At 41.3% G+C, this 17,961-nt stretch overlaps 1 non-coding gene across 1 annotated transcript; it reads left to right on the top strand.

The window, feature by feature from the left end:
• Positions 1–10,658: 10,658 nt before the first annotated feature.
• LOC115031865 (U6 spliceosomal RNA) lies at positions 10,659–10,765 on the top strand. Its single transcript, XR_003837502.1, has one exon. It is a non-coding gene; the product is annotated as a U6 spliceosomal RNA (small nuclear RNA).
• The last annotated feature ends 7,196 nt before the right edge of the window (positions 10,766–17,961 follow it).

Here is a 17,961-nt window from a genome sequence, read left to right as displayed (position 1 = left end):
TCTTGACCATGGAGACTTGCTCTTGTCTCTTACTTGGGTTATTTTTAGTTGGTTTCTTCTACCTGCACCTTGGCTCTCACTATATAACACTCTCTAAACGAGGTAAGGGATAAAACGCTATTTCTAAATATCTGTCTGGGGAATCAGACCGTCCCTTGGAGGCCTGCCTTGCGCTGCTGCTGACTTACAGATGGGACACAACGACTTCTGAGGAGCCCGGCACAGGTCACGTGAGTACTCTGGTTTTACAGCCGGCACAGCTTTCACAGCTAGCGCAGGAAAGCAAAGGCCAGCGAAGTGTGCTCGTGAGAGACTGGATGACACTGTTTCCAAACATTTCTGACTCAGGAGGCAGCCAGACTTCTGGTTTACAAGATCCATCTCAAGACCAGAAGTGACAAAGGATCTGTGATGTGACTATAACAGGGCCGAGCAGCCAGCTGCTGCTCTTGGTGTCTCAATTCACAGTGAAAGACCCAATTCAAGGTACACAGGTGTCCTCCTCCTTTCTCTACTGTCAACATGCAAGGTTTCAGAAGCTGTGAGTGACTCCAAGACTCTGCCGATAACGCCCTTGCCTGTAGCTCCCTGATACTGTCGGAACCTTCTTCTCACGTCTCTACCCTCGGGCCTTTTCCTGGGCTTTGCGGAGGCAGCTAAAATTAGCTTCTGCTTCTAAACCACTCGAGCCCAGCTGGCACAATACCGCAACCGAGGAACTGGATTGGGTGGGGTGCAGGGAAAGGAAGTATACGGCAAAATCCTCCTTCTCCGAAAGCGCTTGGCAGGAGCCCACGGTTCCGGTTTATCCTGACAATTCCAGATCAGGAGTAATACGACTGGATGTGTAGAAAGCCTTAGAAACATACTTTTGTTATTTCATCAAAACATTCCTGGGGAGCAGGAATATTGTTGAGGCAGGCTATGTGTCATTATTGACATCGAGGGAGAAAAGGAGAGAGTTGGTCTGGCTCAGAGACTAGAGCTCCTGTCACAGGTAGAAATGACATTTGCATGGCTCCAGAGACAACAGATGTTCACTGGCCATTTGCTGGGCACAAAACCAGGGGACCTCTGCCTGTCTTCTCCACTGGCTCTAAGCATTAGGCAAACGACACTCAGAGGAGAGAGGTAATGTGTGCCCGTTGGTGAACTGTGAGGAATGTGAAGGTTGTGAGTTTGAAAGGGTGTGCATGTCTTAGAATACACACTTCTGTGTCTGAACGGCAGGATGCTGTGGCTGTGAAGAGTGTGTACTCACACGTGTAGACATGTAGGCTGTGTGCTGGGTGAGATGCTCAGTATCTCATTTAATCTTCAAACCTCTGAGGCATAGGGATAGCTAGGGTTTAAAAAACAAACACAAACAAACAAACACCCCCCCCCCAAAAAAAAACCCTGAAGTACAGGGAGCCTTGGTGATACCCAAGTCTATATTTCTCATGAGTGGCAGGAGAGGTGTCCAGCTGAGTTTCCTGGGCTGGAGTCTATCCTTTCCATGTCTACTAACATGGACGGCAGGAAGAACTTGTCCCAGGGTGGTCTAACTCTATGTTAGATGTACAGAATTTCCTGTCTTTTCATCAATTTGTTGATGTCTGTTCATCACACACATGAAGGTGTGTGTGATGAAGATTGAAACAGGGCCTTAAGTATGTGTGCCAGGCAAGGGCTTTGCCACTGAATTACATCCCTTGCCAGGTTTTAGACAAGGTCACTACGTATCATGAGCTAGCCTTGAACATACTTGATTCTCAAGCCTCGGCCAACTGAACGCTTGAGTTGCAGCCATGCACAATTGATACATTTTTTTTTTTAATTCATAAAAGATTCTCTTTGGAATCCTCTTTGGAAATGTTACCACCATATGCTGAGAAGGCTATTCCTTCAGCCAAGGGTGATTTTCTTGTAAACAACAGTAGAGACTTTGGATAATGTATCCAAATTAATGTATTCAATGTGAATAAAAAGAAATTTGTTAGAAAGATGAGTGCTTTATTGTTCTTACTCATTGAACAACTGTTTGTTAAAACCTGAGGCATCATTTCCTGTGCTAGGAGACATCCAAGAACAACATAAAGATTCTTACACTTAATAGAATTCAGTTTCTCCTTAGGAAAGGGGAAGGGTTGGTGAGAAGACAGAAAATAAACAGTAAAGTAAGTGAGGTGTGTGGTGTTTGAATGAGAAACGTCCCAGACAGGTTCATGTATCTGAGCACTTGGCCTTGAAAGTCTGAGTAGAGGGATAGCAGGCTCTAATTTCCAATAGGAAGATGAACTCTGACTGCTGGGAAGCAGGACCAAGGGGGAGCAAATGACTAGAGAAGCCTGCAGGCCACTCACAAGGCTTAGTAGCACATCTTGCAAGAGATGTCAACAGTCAGGCGGTGCTCTTGGGGAATCTGGACACAAACTGAGGTGAGAGCCTTCAGAGATTCCTCAGTGGCTACATGAGCAGTTCCGGAAGAAGCCAGGAGTCCAGGGACCCAAGCTTTTCACCCAAGCAGCTAGAGAATGGAGCTGAATGTGATGGGTGAGGAGGCCTCTGATTACAAGTCTGAGGGGACAATCAGAAACTACCTTAGGGTGTTGCTGAGCTGTCAAGAAGGAAGGTGGACGTGAGCTGAAGCTGAGGAAGAAGACTGAGAAGGAGATAAAAATTTTTTTTCCACCAAACCGAAGGTGATTCCTGGGCTCCCCACTTCCAAATATTATATTGATTTATTTTCTGTTACTTCGATAAAACACCATGTCTTCAAGCAACATAAGGAAGGGGTTCTTTTGGCCTACAGTTGTAGAGGGCTAAACATCTAGAATGGCTGGAGACCACATCTTCTATGTAAGAAACAGACAGAACCGGAAATGGGTTAAGTCTATAATCTCACAAACCCACCCCAGTGACATACTTCCTCAAGCAAGGCTGGATTATCTAAAGATTACACATACACACATACACACACACACCAATTAGCATCATCAGTTGAGGACTAAGTGTTTAAATACATGAGCCTATGGAGGACATTGCTCATTCAAACCACAACAAATCCACTAGGAAATGGCAGGAACCATAGCGGCTTTTCAGTAGCAGGATCATCAGAGATTTTCCTCAAAGCAAAACAAGAACAGGGTACTGTGTCTCTAGAGGTGTCCTGGGCAGGGCTAGCTGTGGGCATTGGCAGGGATCCAGAGCAGGGCTAGCTGTGGATATAGCTGATGTTTCGTTCTTAGCCTCCCTGCTGTTGTCAAATCAGGATAAGTGATGTTCCTGGCAGGCTGATTTCCATCTGCTCAGAAAAATGTCCATGTCTACGTGGAGAGTGATAGCATGTGCGGGCTATCTCGTTAAACACTATTTATCTCCTAAAAAGCAGTGGGCAGCAGTTTAATCAAAGTCAGGGCAGATGAGATTTGCAACACCCGAGTCACTTTTCATTCTGTGTTTTCTTCTTTAGAGAACAGCCATTTCCACTCCCTGCATCTGCAAAGAAAGTGGCCTGTTAGTTACAAGGCCCACCTACATCTGGGAAAGGAACTGGCAGATTCCAGCCTTCACTGGCTCTAACAATTCTACCCCTTGTCCATAGTCTCTGATTATCTTGGAAACAGAAAAGAATGGGGAAATTAGAATGTAAATAAAATGAAAGCTATAGTAATCTCATTCCTGCACACATAGGGAGGGAGACCAAAACAGGGAATAATAAGATCATTCTTTCTCCATTTTAGGTCTTCCCACAGAAGTGCATCCTGTGTGGAATGGCAGATTCCATTTCTGGTGGGTTTTCAAGAGATTATAGATTCTATGTTTTCTACTCTAGTCCCTCCCTCTCTCTCCATAGTGTGTGTGTGTGTGTGTGTGTGTGTGTGTGTGTTTCTGTCTCTTTCTTTCTCTATACATCACCCTAATGATAGGGGTTGAGCCCAGAGCCTTTTGTATGTTAGGTAAGCATTCCACCCCTGATCTACCATCCTAGCCCTAGATTTCATTCTTGAAAAAAAATATCCAGTGTGTTTGTGATCCTGTGCCTTCCATTCCCACTCATAAATACCTACAGAAAATAAACTGTATCTTACTATTATGGGTTGTCTTCTCCCTAGTTTAGACATGTTGAAGTCTAAAGTCCTATAATTCAGAATGTGGCTATATTTTTCTTTTTGTTTTTTCTTTTATTGGATATTTTATTTATTTACATTTCAAATGTTATTCCCTGTCCCGATTTCCCCTCCAGAAAACCCCTAACCCATCCCGCTCCCCTGCTTCTATGAGGGTGCTCCCCGACCCACCCACCCACCCACTCCCACCTCCCCTACTCCTGGCATTCCCCTACACTGGGGCATTGAGCCTTCACAGGACGAAGGGCCTCTTCTCCCACTGATGCCCAATAGGGCCATCCTCCACTACATATGTGGCTGGAGTCATGGGTCACTCTATGTGTATTCTGGCTGGTGGTCTAGTCCCTGGGAGCTCTGGGAGTCTTGAAGAGGTCAGCTCAGGACCTTTGGAAAATTCCACCAGGCATTCCTCCGGGAAGAGAGAGATCATGAAGCACGTAGGCAACCCTCCCCTCCATAAGGGAGAGGCTGATTACCTCATTCCCTAAGGACCAATCAGTTTAAAAGTCATCTATTCTGCCAATCACATTGGGCCTAGTGATTGTCATTCTATTCTGCCTCTGGAAACTGTATAAAAACTCATGGAATGGGTCGCCTAGGGTTGCTGCCTCTCCTTCTGGTGCAGGACATCCCAGAACACTGGAACAATAAATTCCTCTTGCTTTTGCATTGCTCCTGGCTCCATGTGGTTCACTCAGAGGGTCCTTGGTAGGTAAGGCTTGCCAGAGTCTTACCGTCTGTTTGGTTGACATTATTGTTCTTCCTATGGAGTTGCAAACCCCTTCAGCTCCTTTAGTTCTTTTTTTTTAACTCCTCCATTGGGGACCCCGTGCTCAGTCCAGTAGTTGGCTGTGAGTATTCACCACTGTATTTGTCAGGCTCTGACAGAGCTTCTCAGGAGACAGCTTATAACAAGCTTCTGTCAGCAAGCACTTCTTGGCATCCACAATAGTGTCTGGGTTTTGTGTCTGTATACAGGATGGATCCCCAGGTGGGGCAGTCTCTGGTTGACCTTTCCTTCAGTATCTGCTCCACATTTGGTCCTCATATTTCCTCCCATGAGTATTTTGTTCCCACTTCTAAGGACTGAAGCACCCACAGTTTGGTCTTCCTTAAGAACTTCATGTGGTCTGTGAATTCTATCTTGGGTATTCCAAGCTTTTGGGCTAATATCCACTTATCAGTGAGTGCATACCATGTGTGTTCTTTTGTGATTAGGTTACCTCACTCAGGGTGATATTTTATAGTTTCATCCATTTGCCTAAGAATTTCATGGCATCATTGTTCTTAATAGCTGAGTAGTACTCCATTGTGTAAATGTAATGGATACATTTTCTGTATCCATTCCTCTGTTGCAGGACATCTTGGTTCTTTCTAGCTTCTGGCTATTAAAAATAAGGCTTCTATGAACATAGTGGAGTGTGTGTCCTTGTTATATGTTGGAGCATCTTTTGGATATATGCCCAGGAATGGTATATCTGGGTCCTCAGGTAGTAAGTACTCTGTCCAATTTTCTGAGGAGCCATGAGACTGATTTCCAAAGTAGTTGTACCAGCTTGCAATCCCATCAACGGTGGAGGAGTGTTCCACTTTCTCCACATCCTCACCAGCATGTGTTGTCACCTGAGTTTTTGATCTTAGCCATTCTGACTGGTGTGAGGTGAAATCTGATGGTTGTTTTGATTTGCATTTCCCTGATGACTAAGAAAGTTGAAGGTGCTTTTTTGCCATTCAAGTTTCCTCAGTTGAGAATTCTTTGTTTAGCTCTGTACCCAATTTTTAACAGAGTTTAACTTTTTTGAGTTCTTTGTATATATTGGATATTAGTCCTCTATTGGATATAGGATTGGAAAAGATCTTTTCCCAATCTGGTGGTAGCTGTTTTGTCCTATATTTTTCCTAAAGAGGTAAGTAAATTAAAGTGGGGTCATTACAGTGGATACTATCTCATAGAGCTGAGGTCTGTACAATGAAAGGAACTTGGGGCACAGACATAGCTGATGAAGGAACTGGGAGACAATGACTTGTGATGCAGGAATCTTGATTGTCAGCTTAAGAATGTCACACCCTCTGGGTGTGCCTGCCAGGATGTTTCCAGAAGGTTCTCAATGAGCCTAACCTCAAATTTGAATAGACTATGGGAGTGTGAGTGTTTAATGGAAGGTGGGGTCTTGATGGAGGAATTAAGTCCCTGGAACTGTGTCCTGGTAGCTGTACCCTACCCAGGTACCTTTTATATTCTCTCTCTCTCTCTCTCTCTCTCTCTCTCTCTCTCTCTCTCTCTCTCTCTCTCTCGGCTGTACTCTACCAAGGTTCCTTCCTACAGCAAACCCCCCCCCTTTCTTCAAGTCTCCTGTAATGTGAGCTACTGCAATCTTCCGCACTCCCCTTCCCATGATGGGTTGAAACCTGTGAAGGAATGCTCTTCAGCCCCTTAGATTGTTTCTGTCAGGCAACGGGATATGACAACACAAAGAGCAACTGATAAAGACATCCACTGGCCAAGGAGAGGGATATCAGAAAACAGAAACAAACCAGACTGTCCACCCTCCATCTCATACTTCCTGTATTTAGAACTGTGAGACAATGAGTTTGACACTGTTTAAGCCACACATCTGTGGCCTTCATTGCCCCCTCTCTAGAAAACAAGTATATCTGATTTGAGGATGAAAGATCATCTTAATCAACCCCTGAATGAGGTACAGCCATTACAATTCTTGACAGAGGTGGTGAGCCAACACACCAAATTTGCTCCTAGCTAGGGTGGAGAGGTTGGGGGTGGAGGGGACCCATGCCTTCCTATCTAGCTGCATTGCAAAGAGAGAAAGGCAAAGCCCAGGATTATTAGCAAACACACTTGCCTTCCTGTTTAGAAAGTGTTTTCAGGATAAATTTATCTTAATAGCCTAGCTGAGGAAAATATTTATAGATACATCCTAAGTGGGCTCGGCTGTGGGACAGCTTTGGCAGCATTTGCACTGCCCTACAGTTACACGGAGTATTCCGTTTTCTTCCAACCATCACCTCATCCACTTTTCTTTAGGAAATATTTGCTGAGGGGAAAAAATTCTCCTGGAACTAAATGATTCAGTGTTTGGGAAACCAGCCAATTAAATGTGGTGCCAAAAATGTATTTAACCTTGAAAACACCTTCATTTAACCAAAGAAGAGCCCAGAGCAAGGAAGCAGCCTTTTGCCTCTAGAATGGCTATGCTGGGCTATCCTCTGTTCATTCAGTCAAAAAAATATTTATTGAGGTCTTACCACATACCAGACACATTGGTCGAGCAGTATCCAATGCCAGGGGGCATGAAGTCAAGTGGGAAAGACAGACAACAAGACCAATGGCTGCAGTGTCCTGTGACAGGAGCTAAAGTATGGTCATGGGGTCTAGAAGATCAGAGGAGGAGGTGGCAACTGAACGGACTTTATGGATGGTTAAGAGTTAAGAGGATAAAAGGTTATGGAGGACAAGGATAAGGAAATTATCAGGCTTGTTCAGGCGACTTGGTACAGAGCATGTGACTGTGCCTGGCATCATCAGTCCTACCTCATTCTGGATGTTGAGACTCCCTTGGTGCTCAAGGTCAAGTTTGAATTCCCAGCAAGAAGCTTCTTGCTTCCGGGGAACAACTGATACACACACGTTTAAGGCTGTTCCCACCACAGCACATTAGGTATACATGGTTGCAAGCAATGTCTCAATCCAGTCTATTTCAGAAAGCTCTTCCCAGATGAGCTTAGCTTTCTTTCATAATGTCCTGTTCATTCTCTACTGGGTAAGATTGAATAAAGATTTTCTTTGCCAAGGAACAACATCTGGTTATGAATTCTTGCCACTTCCATCTTTTCAGTGGTAGAGGCGGCTTCCTATGAACATGTGCACACAAAGGACAATGAATATTTCTGGCTGATTTAGGAGCTGTGAGTCTCATTCTCCACATTCAAAATGAACCATTCATAGCAGGGGTCCCGAGAGCCAGCCTGGAGACTCCAGGAGCGTCCAAGGATAAAGGTGCTGGGAGTTAATAATAACAGGCTGCACTCACTCACTCTCCAGCAGAATTTTCAAAGCCCTCATTTTCCTATTTTCCTGCTTCCCTCCCTCCTTCCCACCTTTTTTTTTTTCTTTTTGAGTTTAGATTGGATAAGTCAAATACAGGAAAGGTGAACATGTTTCAGGAGGGCAGTTTGCACTCTTCAGATCTTTAAACTCTTCCTGGATAAGTGTCCCCAATGTGAGTTGTGGCATTACTTTTCTGTTGGTGGGAAGAGTCTGCATGTGAAAGGCTCAAGGATGCAGAAATCCTGTCTGTTTTCAGAGAGCAAAGTGAGGCTCTTTGCCATACTGTCCTTTTGCCAGCAGAAGGATGGAGCTTTCTATATTCTTGAAGCTCAGCTTTGATGGGGATGTTGTTTCAGAGTATTCCTGGGTAGATGGTGGGTTATCTCTGCACACTCTAGGTTACTGTGGTACGGTAGCAACAGGTCAGCTATGGAATCAGCCTAGATGTCCAGATGAATGGGTTAACAACAACAACAAAACTGACACAAGATCAAGCTGGTCAGCACCCCACCACTGATGGGGGGAAAGAGGAGCTTATTAAGTCCCACCAGCTGACAAGATGTTGGAAATTGATGGCTGTTGAGGGAATGGAAGTTGTTTTCTTCAGGGATGTGGCCACTGGTAGATTGCCCATTGCCTTAGTTACTTTCCTATTGCTGCGGTATGACACCCTGACCAAGGCAACTTGTGGAAGAAAGGGTTTATTGGCTCTAGTTTCAGAGGAGATGGTCCATGGCCATCATGGGAGAAGGGCATGGCAGCTGGCAGGCAGGCATGGTGATGAAACATTACCTGAGAGCTCACATTTTGATTCACCAGGAGGAAGCAGAGCTTAGTGGGGGTGGCATAAGCATCTGAAACTACAAAGCCCACCTCAGAGACACACCTCCTCCAATAAGCCATGCCTTCTACTCCTTCACACATAACCCCACCAACTGAATATCAAGTATTCCAATATGAGCTGATAGAGAGGGTGTGTTGACTCATATCACTACACCTATGTTCATTCAGATAGCACTTACAGGATTTAGAGAGAGGAGGTGGAAGAGGAGATAAACACAGGAGGGAGGCATGTGGAAGAGGTCTAGGGGACTATGACTTGGAGGAATGGAGGTGGACATATAAAATACATGGTATTCATGTATGAAATTTTCAAAGAATACATAAAAATGCTCAAAAGTTTAAAAGAGGCAAGAAGGAAAATGTGTTATTTGCATGTAAAACAATTTTATTGATATATATTGGCAAATACAATACTTTTATTCAACCATAAAGCAGAGCAATAAATAAACTGAATAAACTAGATAGAACTGGAGATTATATATATAAATATGTCGTGTCAGAGAGACATGTGCTATGTATCTTCTCTCAGGCAGAAACTAGAGTTTTGTTTTTAAGTCATGGGATGGAAATAGAAGGGAGCTATTTGAGAGAAGGAGGGGACCAGGGATGAGGAAGGACAAAAGAGTAATGGGGGTGCATATTATCCAAAAATATATGTACAAAAAGAGAAATTTGTGAGTATCTACCATTGAGGCCCTGATATTTGATGATGTTGCTATTCTTGGATTCTTTTTTCTATATGAAATAGATAAAATTTAATGAGTCAGAAAAATACATTAATAAGGATTTCTTTTTTAAAAGCAGTTTCCTGGATGTTAGAATAGAGGTAGAATAGAAATATTTAAGAGGACCCCCATTCCCCTCTCCCACCCAGTTTCCTCTCTCCACCTGCCTGCTATAATTGTTTTATCCCCCCTTCCAAGTGAGATTCAAGCATCCTCACTTATGCTTTGCTTCTTATTTAATCTTCTTCGGGTCTGTGGAGTGTAGTAGGGGTATTATGTATTTTATGGCTAATATTTATTTATCAGTGACCACATACTATGCATGTCCTTTGGGGTCTGGGTTACCTCACTCAGGATGACATTCTCAAATTCCATCCATTTACCTGCAGAATTCATGTCTTTGTTTTTAGTAGCTGAACAGAATTCTACTGTATAGATGTACCATATTTTCATTATTCATTCTTCAAATGAGGGTCATCTATGTTGTTTCCAGTTTCTATTATGAATAAAGTTGCTATGAACAAATTGAGCAAGTATCCCTATATATAGTATATATATATATATATATATATATATATATATATATATATATATATATACATTATAGTGGGTCATCTTTTGTGTATATGTCCAAGAGTTATATAAATGAGTCTTCAGGTAGAACTATTACCAATTTTCTATGAAACTGCTAGATTGATTTCCAAAGTGGTTTGCACCCCATCAGCAATGAAGGGGTGTTTCCTTTGTATAATACCCTCACCAGAATGTGCTATTATTTAGGTTTTTTATTTTAGTCATTCTGACTAGTGTAAGATAGAATCTCAGAGTCATTTTGATTTGAATTTCCCTGAGGACTAAGGACTCTGAACATTTCTAAAAGTTTTTCTTGCCCATTCAAGATTCCTCTGTTGAGTGCTCGCTTTGGCAGCACATATACTAAAATTGGAACAATACAGAGAAGATTAGCATGGCCCCTGCACAAGGATGACACACAAATTCCTGAAGTGTTCCATATTTTTACTCTCAATTCTGAATATCTATGCTCCAAATACAAGGGCAGCCACATTCATTAAAGAAACTTTATTAAAGCTCAAAGCACACATTGCACCTCACACAATAATAGCGGGAGACTTCAACACACCACTTTCATCAATGGACAGATCATGGAAACAGAAACTAAATAGGGACACAGTGAAACTAACAGAAGTTATGAAGCAAATGGATCTAACAGATATCTACAGAATATTTTATCCTAAAACAAAAGGATATACCTTCTTCTCAGCACCTCATGGTACCTTCTCCAAAATTGACCATATAATTTGTCACAAAACAGGCCTCGACAGATACAAAAATATTGAAATTGTCCCATTGCATCCTGTCAGATCACCATGAACTAAGGCTGATCTTCAACAACAACATAAATAATAGAAAGCCAACATTCACATGGAAACTGAACAACACACTTCTCAATGATATCTTGGTCAAAGAAGGAATAAAGAAAGAAATTAAGGACTTTTTAGGGTTTAATGAAAATGAAGCCACAACATACCCAAACTTATGGGACACAATGAAAGCATTTCTAAGAGGAAAACTCATTGCACTGATTGCCTCCAAAAAGAAACCAGAGAGAGCACACACTAGCAGCTTGAAAACACACCTAAAAGCTCTAGAACAAAGGAAGCAAATTCACCCAAGAGGAGTAGAAGGCAGAAAATAATCAAACTCAGGGGCGAAATTAACTAAGTGGAAACAAGAAGAACTATTCAAAGGATCAACCAAACAAGGAGCTGGTTCTTTGAGAAAATCAACAAGATAGATAAACCCTTAGCCAGAGTCACTAAAGGGCACAGGGACAGCATCCTAATTAACAAAATCAGAAATGCAAAGGAAAACATAACAACAGATCCTGAAGAAATCCAAAACACCATCAGATCCTTCTACAAAAGGCTATACTCAACAAAACTGGAGAACCTGGATGAAATGGACAAATTTCTAGACAGATACCAGGTCCCAAAGTTAAATCAGGATCAGGTTAATGACCTAAACAGTCCTATATCCCCTAAAGAAATAGAAGCAGTCATTAATAGTCTCCCAACCAAAAAAAGCCCAGGACCAGATGGGTTTAGTGCAGAGTTCTATCAGACCTTCAAAGAAGACCTAATTCCAGTTCTTCACAAACTATTCCACAAAATAGAAGCAGAAGGTACTCTACCAAACTCATTCTATGAAGTCACAATTACTCTGATACCTAAACCACAGAAAGACCCAACAAAGATAGAGAATTTCAAACCAATATTGATGCAAAAATCCTCAATAAAGTTCTCGCTAACCGAATCCCAGAACACATCAAAACAATCATCCATCCTGACCAAGTAGGTTTCATTCCAGGGATGCAGGGATGGTTTAATATATGGAAATCCATCAATGTAATCCATTATATAAACAAACTCAAAGACAAAAACCACATGATCATCTCCTTAGATGTGGAGAAAGCTTAGACAAAATCCATCACCCATTCATGATAAAAGTCTTGGAAAGATCAGGAATTCAAGGCCCATACCTAAACATGATAAAAGCAATCTACAGCAAACCAGTAGCCAACATCAAAGTAAATGGTGAGAAGCTGGAAGCAATCCCACTAAAATCAGGAACTAGACAAGGCTGCCCACTTTCTCCCTACCTATTCAATATTGTACTTGAAGTCCTAGGCAGAGCAATTCGACAACAAAAGGAGATCAAGGGGATACAAATTGGAAAGGAAGAAGTCAAAATATCACTTTTTGCAGAGGACATGATAGTATATATAAGTGACCCTAAAAATTCCACCAGAGAACTCCTAAACCTGATAAACAGCTTCGGTGAAGTGGCTGAATAAAAAATTAACTCAAACAAGTCAATGACCTTTCTCTACACAAAGGATAAACAGGCTGAGAAAGAAATTAGGGAAACAACACCCTTCTCAATAGTCACAAACAATATAAAATACCTTGGCGTGACTCTAAGGAAGTGAAAGATCTGTATGATAAGAACTTTAAGTCTCTAAAGAAAGAAATTAAAGAAGATCTCAGAAGATGGAAAGATCTCCCATGTTTATGGATTGACAGGATCAATATAGTTAAAATGGCTATCTTGCAATGCAAGATTCAATGCAGTCCCCATCAAAAATCCAACTCAATTCTTAAACGATTGGAAAGGGCAATCTGCAAATTCATCTGGAATAACAAAAACCCTAGGATAGCAAAAACTCTTCTCAAGGATAAAAGAACCTCTGGTGGTATCACCATGCCTGACCTAAAGCTGTAATGCAGAGCAATTGTGATAAAAACTGCATGGTATTGGTATGGCAACAGACAAGTAGAGCAATGAAATAGAATTGAAGACCCAGTAATGAACCCACACCTATGGTCACTTGATCTTTGACAAGGGAGCTAAAACCATCCAGTTGAAAAAAGACAGCATTTTCAACAAATGGTGCTGACACAACTGGCGGTTATCATGTAGAAGAATGCAAATTGATCCATTCCTATTTCCTTGTACTAAGGTCAAATCTAAGTGGATTAAGGAACTCCACATAAAACCAGAGACACTGAAACTTATAGAGGAGAAGGTGGGGAAAAGCCTCGAAGATATAGGCACAGGGGAAAAAGTTCCTGAATAGAACAGCAATGGCTTGTGTTGTAAGATCAAGAATCAACAAATGGGACCTCATAAAATTGCAATGCTTCTGTAAGGCAAAAGACACCGTCAATAAGACAAAAAGGCCACCAACAGATAGGGAAAGGATCTTTACCTATCCTAAGTCAGATAGGGGACTAATATCCAATATATATAAAGAACTCAAGAAGGTGGACTCCAGAAAATCAAATAACCCCATTACAAAATGGGGCTCAGAGCTAAACAAAGAATTCTCACCTGAGGAATACCGAATGGCTGAGAAGCACCTGAAAAAATGTTCAGCATCCTTAATCATCAGGGAAATGCAAATCAAAACAACCCTGAGATTCCACCTCACACCTGTCAGAATGGCTAAGATCAAAAATTCAGGTAACAGCAGATGCTGGCGAGGATGTGGAGAAAGAGGAACACACTCCTCCATTGTTGGTGGGATTGCAAGCTTGTACAACCACTCTGGAAATCAGTCTTGTGGTTCCTCAGAAAATTGGACATGTTACTACTGGAGGATCCCGCAATACCTCTCCTGGGCATATATCCAGAAGATGTCCCAACCGGTAAGTAGGACACATGCTCCACTATGTTCATAGCAGCCTTATTTATAATAGCCAGAAACTGGAAAGAACCCAGATGCCCCTCAACAGAGGAATGGATACAGAAAATGTGGTACATTTACAAAATGGAGTACTACTCAGCTATTAAAAAGAATGAATTTATCAAATTCCTAGGCAAATGGATGGACCTGGAGGGCATCATCCTGAGTGAGGTAACTCAATCACAAAAGAACTCACATGATATGTACTCACTGATAAGTGGATATTAGCCCAGAAACTTAGAATACCTAAGATATAAGATACAATTTGTGAAACACATGAAGCTCGGGAAGAACGAAGACCAAGGTGTGGATACTTTGCCCCTTCTTTAAATTAGGAGTAAGGCACCCATGGAAGGAGCTACAGAGACAGAGTTTGGAGGTGAAATGAAAGGATGAACCATCTAGAGGCTGCCATATCCGTAGATCCATCCCATAATCAGCCTCCAAACGCTGACACCATTGCATACACTAGCAAGATTTTGCTGAAAGGACCCTGATATAGCTGTCTCATGTGAGACTATGCCAGGGCCTAGCAAACTCAGAAGTGGATGCTCACAGTCAGGTATTGGATGGATCAGGGCCCCCAATGGAGGAGCTAGAGAAAGTACCCAAGGAGCTAAAGGGGTCTGCAACCCTATAGGTGGAACAACAATATGAACTAACCAGTAACACCCCCCCCCCCAGAGCTCGTGTCTCTAGCTGCATATGTATCAGAAGAATGCTTGGTTAGCCATCAATGGAAAGAGAGGCCCATTGGTTGTGCAGACTTTATATGCCTCAGTATAGGGGAACGCCAGGGCCAAGAGGTGGGAGTGGGTGGGTGGGGGAGTGGGTGTGGGAGGGTGTGGGGGACTTTTGGGATTGCATTGGAAATGTAAATGAAATAAATACCCAATAATAATAATAAAGATTCCTCTGTTGAGAATTCTCTCTTTAGCTCCATACCCCATTTTTAAATTGGGTTATTTGGGTTGTTGGTATCTAACTTCTTGAGTTCTTTATCAATTTTAGATATTAGCCATCTGTCAGATGTAGGGTTGGTGAAGATCCTTTCCCAGTCTGTAGGCTGTCGATTTGTCCTATTGAGAAAGTCCTTGCCTTACAGAAGCTTTTCAGTTCCACAAGGTCTCATTTATCAGTTGTTTATCTTAGAGCCTGAATGAATGGTGCTCTGTTCAGGAAGGTGTCTCCTGTATCAATAAGTTCAAGGTCATTCCTCACTTTCTGCTCTATTTGATTTACTCTCTCTCTCTCAATTTTCTTTTCTTTTTTCTTTTTTTTTTTCTTTTTTTTTTTTTTTTGGCTTTTCGTGACAGGGTTTCTCTGTATATCCCTGGCTGTCCTGGAACTCACTTTGTAGACCAGGCTGGCCTCAATGGCTCCTTTAATTTTCAATGTTTTTTTTTCCTTTTCATTTTTTTCTTTTTTTTTCTTTTCTTTTTGAGAAGAAAGAGTTTATTTCATCCTATATTTTACAGTATATTATGAATGGTAGTCAGGACTGGAAATCCAACATGAACTTGGAGGCAGGCACTGAAGAAGAGGTCATGAATGGATAGAATTACTATCTTGTGCAGACTGATTTCTTATTCCAGCTGTTCAGGGATGGCATTTGAAATGTAAATCATCAGCCAAGAAAATACTCATTGATCTTTTGCCTACTAGACAATCTGATGGATACATTTTCTCAAGTGAAGTTTCCTTTTTCAGTTTGACTCCTGTTAGACTATATTTGATAAAAAAAAAAAAACCAAATAAATAACAAGAAAAAGAAAGACACAAAGAAAGGAGGAAGGAAGGAAAGAAAGAAAGAAAGAAAGAAAGAGAGAGAGAGAGAAAGAGAGGAAGGAAGAAAGAAAGAAAGAAAGAAAGAAAGAAAGAAAGAAAGAAAGAAAGAAAGGAGGAAAGAAAGAAAGAGAGAAAAGAGAAAGAAAGAAAGGAAAGAAAGAAAGAGAGAAAAGAAAGAGAAAGAAAGAAAGAAAGAAAGAAAGAAAGAAAGAAAGAAAGAAAGGAGGAAAGGAGGAAAGAAAGAGAGAGAAAGGAAGGGGAAGGGGAAGGAGAAGGGGAAGGGGAAGGGAAGGGAAGGGAAGGGAAGGGAAGATCTTAAAAAACCAGCTCCTGATTTTGTTGATCCTTTGTATAGTTCATTTTGTTTCTACTTGGTTGATTTCAGCCCTGAGTTTGATTATTTCCTGCCGTCTACTCCTCTTGGGTGTATTTGCTTCTCTTTTGTTCTAGAGCTTTCAGGTGTGTTGTTAAGCTGCTAGTATATGCTTTCTCTAGGTTTTTTTTTTTTTTTTTTTTTTTTTTTTTTTTTTTTTTTTAGGCACTCAGAGCTATGAGTTTTCCTCTTAGCACTGCTTTCATTGTGTGCCATAAGTTTTGGAATGCTGTGCCTTCATTTTCATTGGATTCTAAAAAGTCTTAAATTTCTTTCTTTCTTTCTTTCTTGACCAAGTTATCATTGAGTAGGGTATTGTTCAGCTTCCATGTGTATCTGGGCTTTCTATTGTTTTTGTTGTTATTGAAGACCAGCCTTAGCACGTGGTGATCTAATAGGATGCATGGAATAATTTCAATCTACTTGTATCAGTTGAGGCCAGTTTTGTGACCTTATATGGTCAGTTTTGGAGAAGGAACCATGAGGTGCTGAGAAGTAGGTATATATTCTTTTGTCTTATGATGAAATGCTTTATAGATATCTGTTAAAAACTATTTGGCTGGTCACTTCTGTTAGTTTTACTGTGTCTCTGTTTAGCTTCTATTTCCATGGCCTGTCTATTGATGAGAGTGGGGTGTTGAGGTCTCCCACTATTATTATGTGCAGTGCAATGTGTGCTTTGATCTTTAGTAAAATTTCTTTTATAATTATGGGTGCCCTTGCATTTGGAACACAGATGTTCAGAATTGAGAATTCTTGATAAATTTTTCCTTTGATGAGTATGAAGTGTCCTTCCTCATCTTTTTTGATAACTGTTGGTTGAAAGTCAATTTTATTCAATATTAGAATGGCTACTTCAGCTTGTTTCTTGGGACCACTTCCTCAGAGAATTGTTTTCCAGCCCTTTACTCTGAGATAGTGTCTGTCTTTGTCACTGAGGCGCGTTTCCTGTTGCCACAAAAATGCTGGGTCTTGTTTACATATACAGCCTGTTAGTCTATGTCTTTTGATTGGGGAACTAAGTCCATTGATGTTAAGAGATACTAAGAAAAGTTATTGTTACTTCCTCTTATTTTTGTTGTTAGAGGTGGAATCATGTTTGTGTGGGTATCTCCTTTTGGGTTTGTTGAAAGGTTACTTTCTTGCTTTTTCCAGGGTGTAGTTTCCCTCCTTGTGTAGGTGCTTTCCATCTATTATCCTTTGTAGGGCTGGATTTGTGGAAAGATATTGTGTAAATTTGGTTTTGTCATGGAATATTTTGGTTTCTCCATGTATGGTAACTGAGAGTTCTGCTGAGTATAGTAGCCTGGGCTGGCATTTGTGTTCTCTTAGGGTCTGTACGACATCTTTACAGGATCTTCTAGCTTTTATAGTCTCTGGTGAGAAGTCTGGTGTAATTCTGATAGGTCTGCCTTTATATGTTACTTGACCTTTTTCCCTTACTGCTTTTAATATTCTATCTTTGTTTTGTGCATTTGGTTTTTTGACTATTATGTGGCAGGAGGAATTTCTTTTCTGGTCCAGTTTATTTGGGGCTCTGTAGGATTCTACAGAGTGTGTGTTTATGGGTATCTCATTCTTTAGGTTAGGGAAGTTTTCTTCTATAATTTTGTTGAAGATATTTACTGGCCCTTTACATTGGGAATCTTTGCTCTCCTCTATACCTATTATCCTTCGGTTTGGTCTTCTCATTGTGTTCTGGATTTCCTGGGTGTTTTAAGTTAGGGGCTTTTTCATTTTTCATTTTCTTTGACTGTTGAGTCAATGTTTTCTATGGTATCTTCTGC

Source organism: Mus caroli, unplaced genomic scaffold, assembly GCF_978045245.1.
Source record: "Mus caroli unplaced genomic scaffold, Mus_caroli_1 scaffold_10, whole genome shotgun sequence".
NCBI classification, from domain to species: domain Eukaryota; kingdom Metazoa; phylum Chordata; class Mammalia; order Rodentia; family Muridae; genus Mus; species Mus caroli.
Note: the sequence above shows the minus strand (reverse complement) of the source record. Positions and strands in the feature narration are given on the sequence as shown.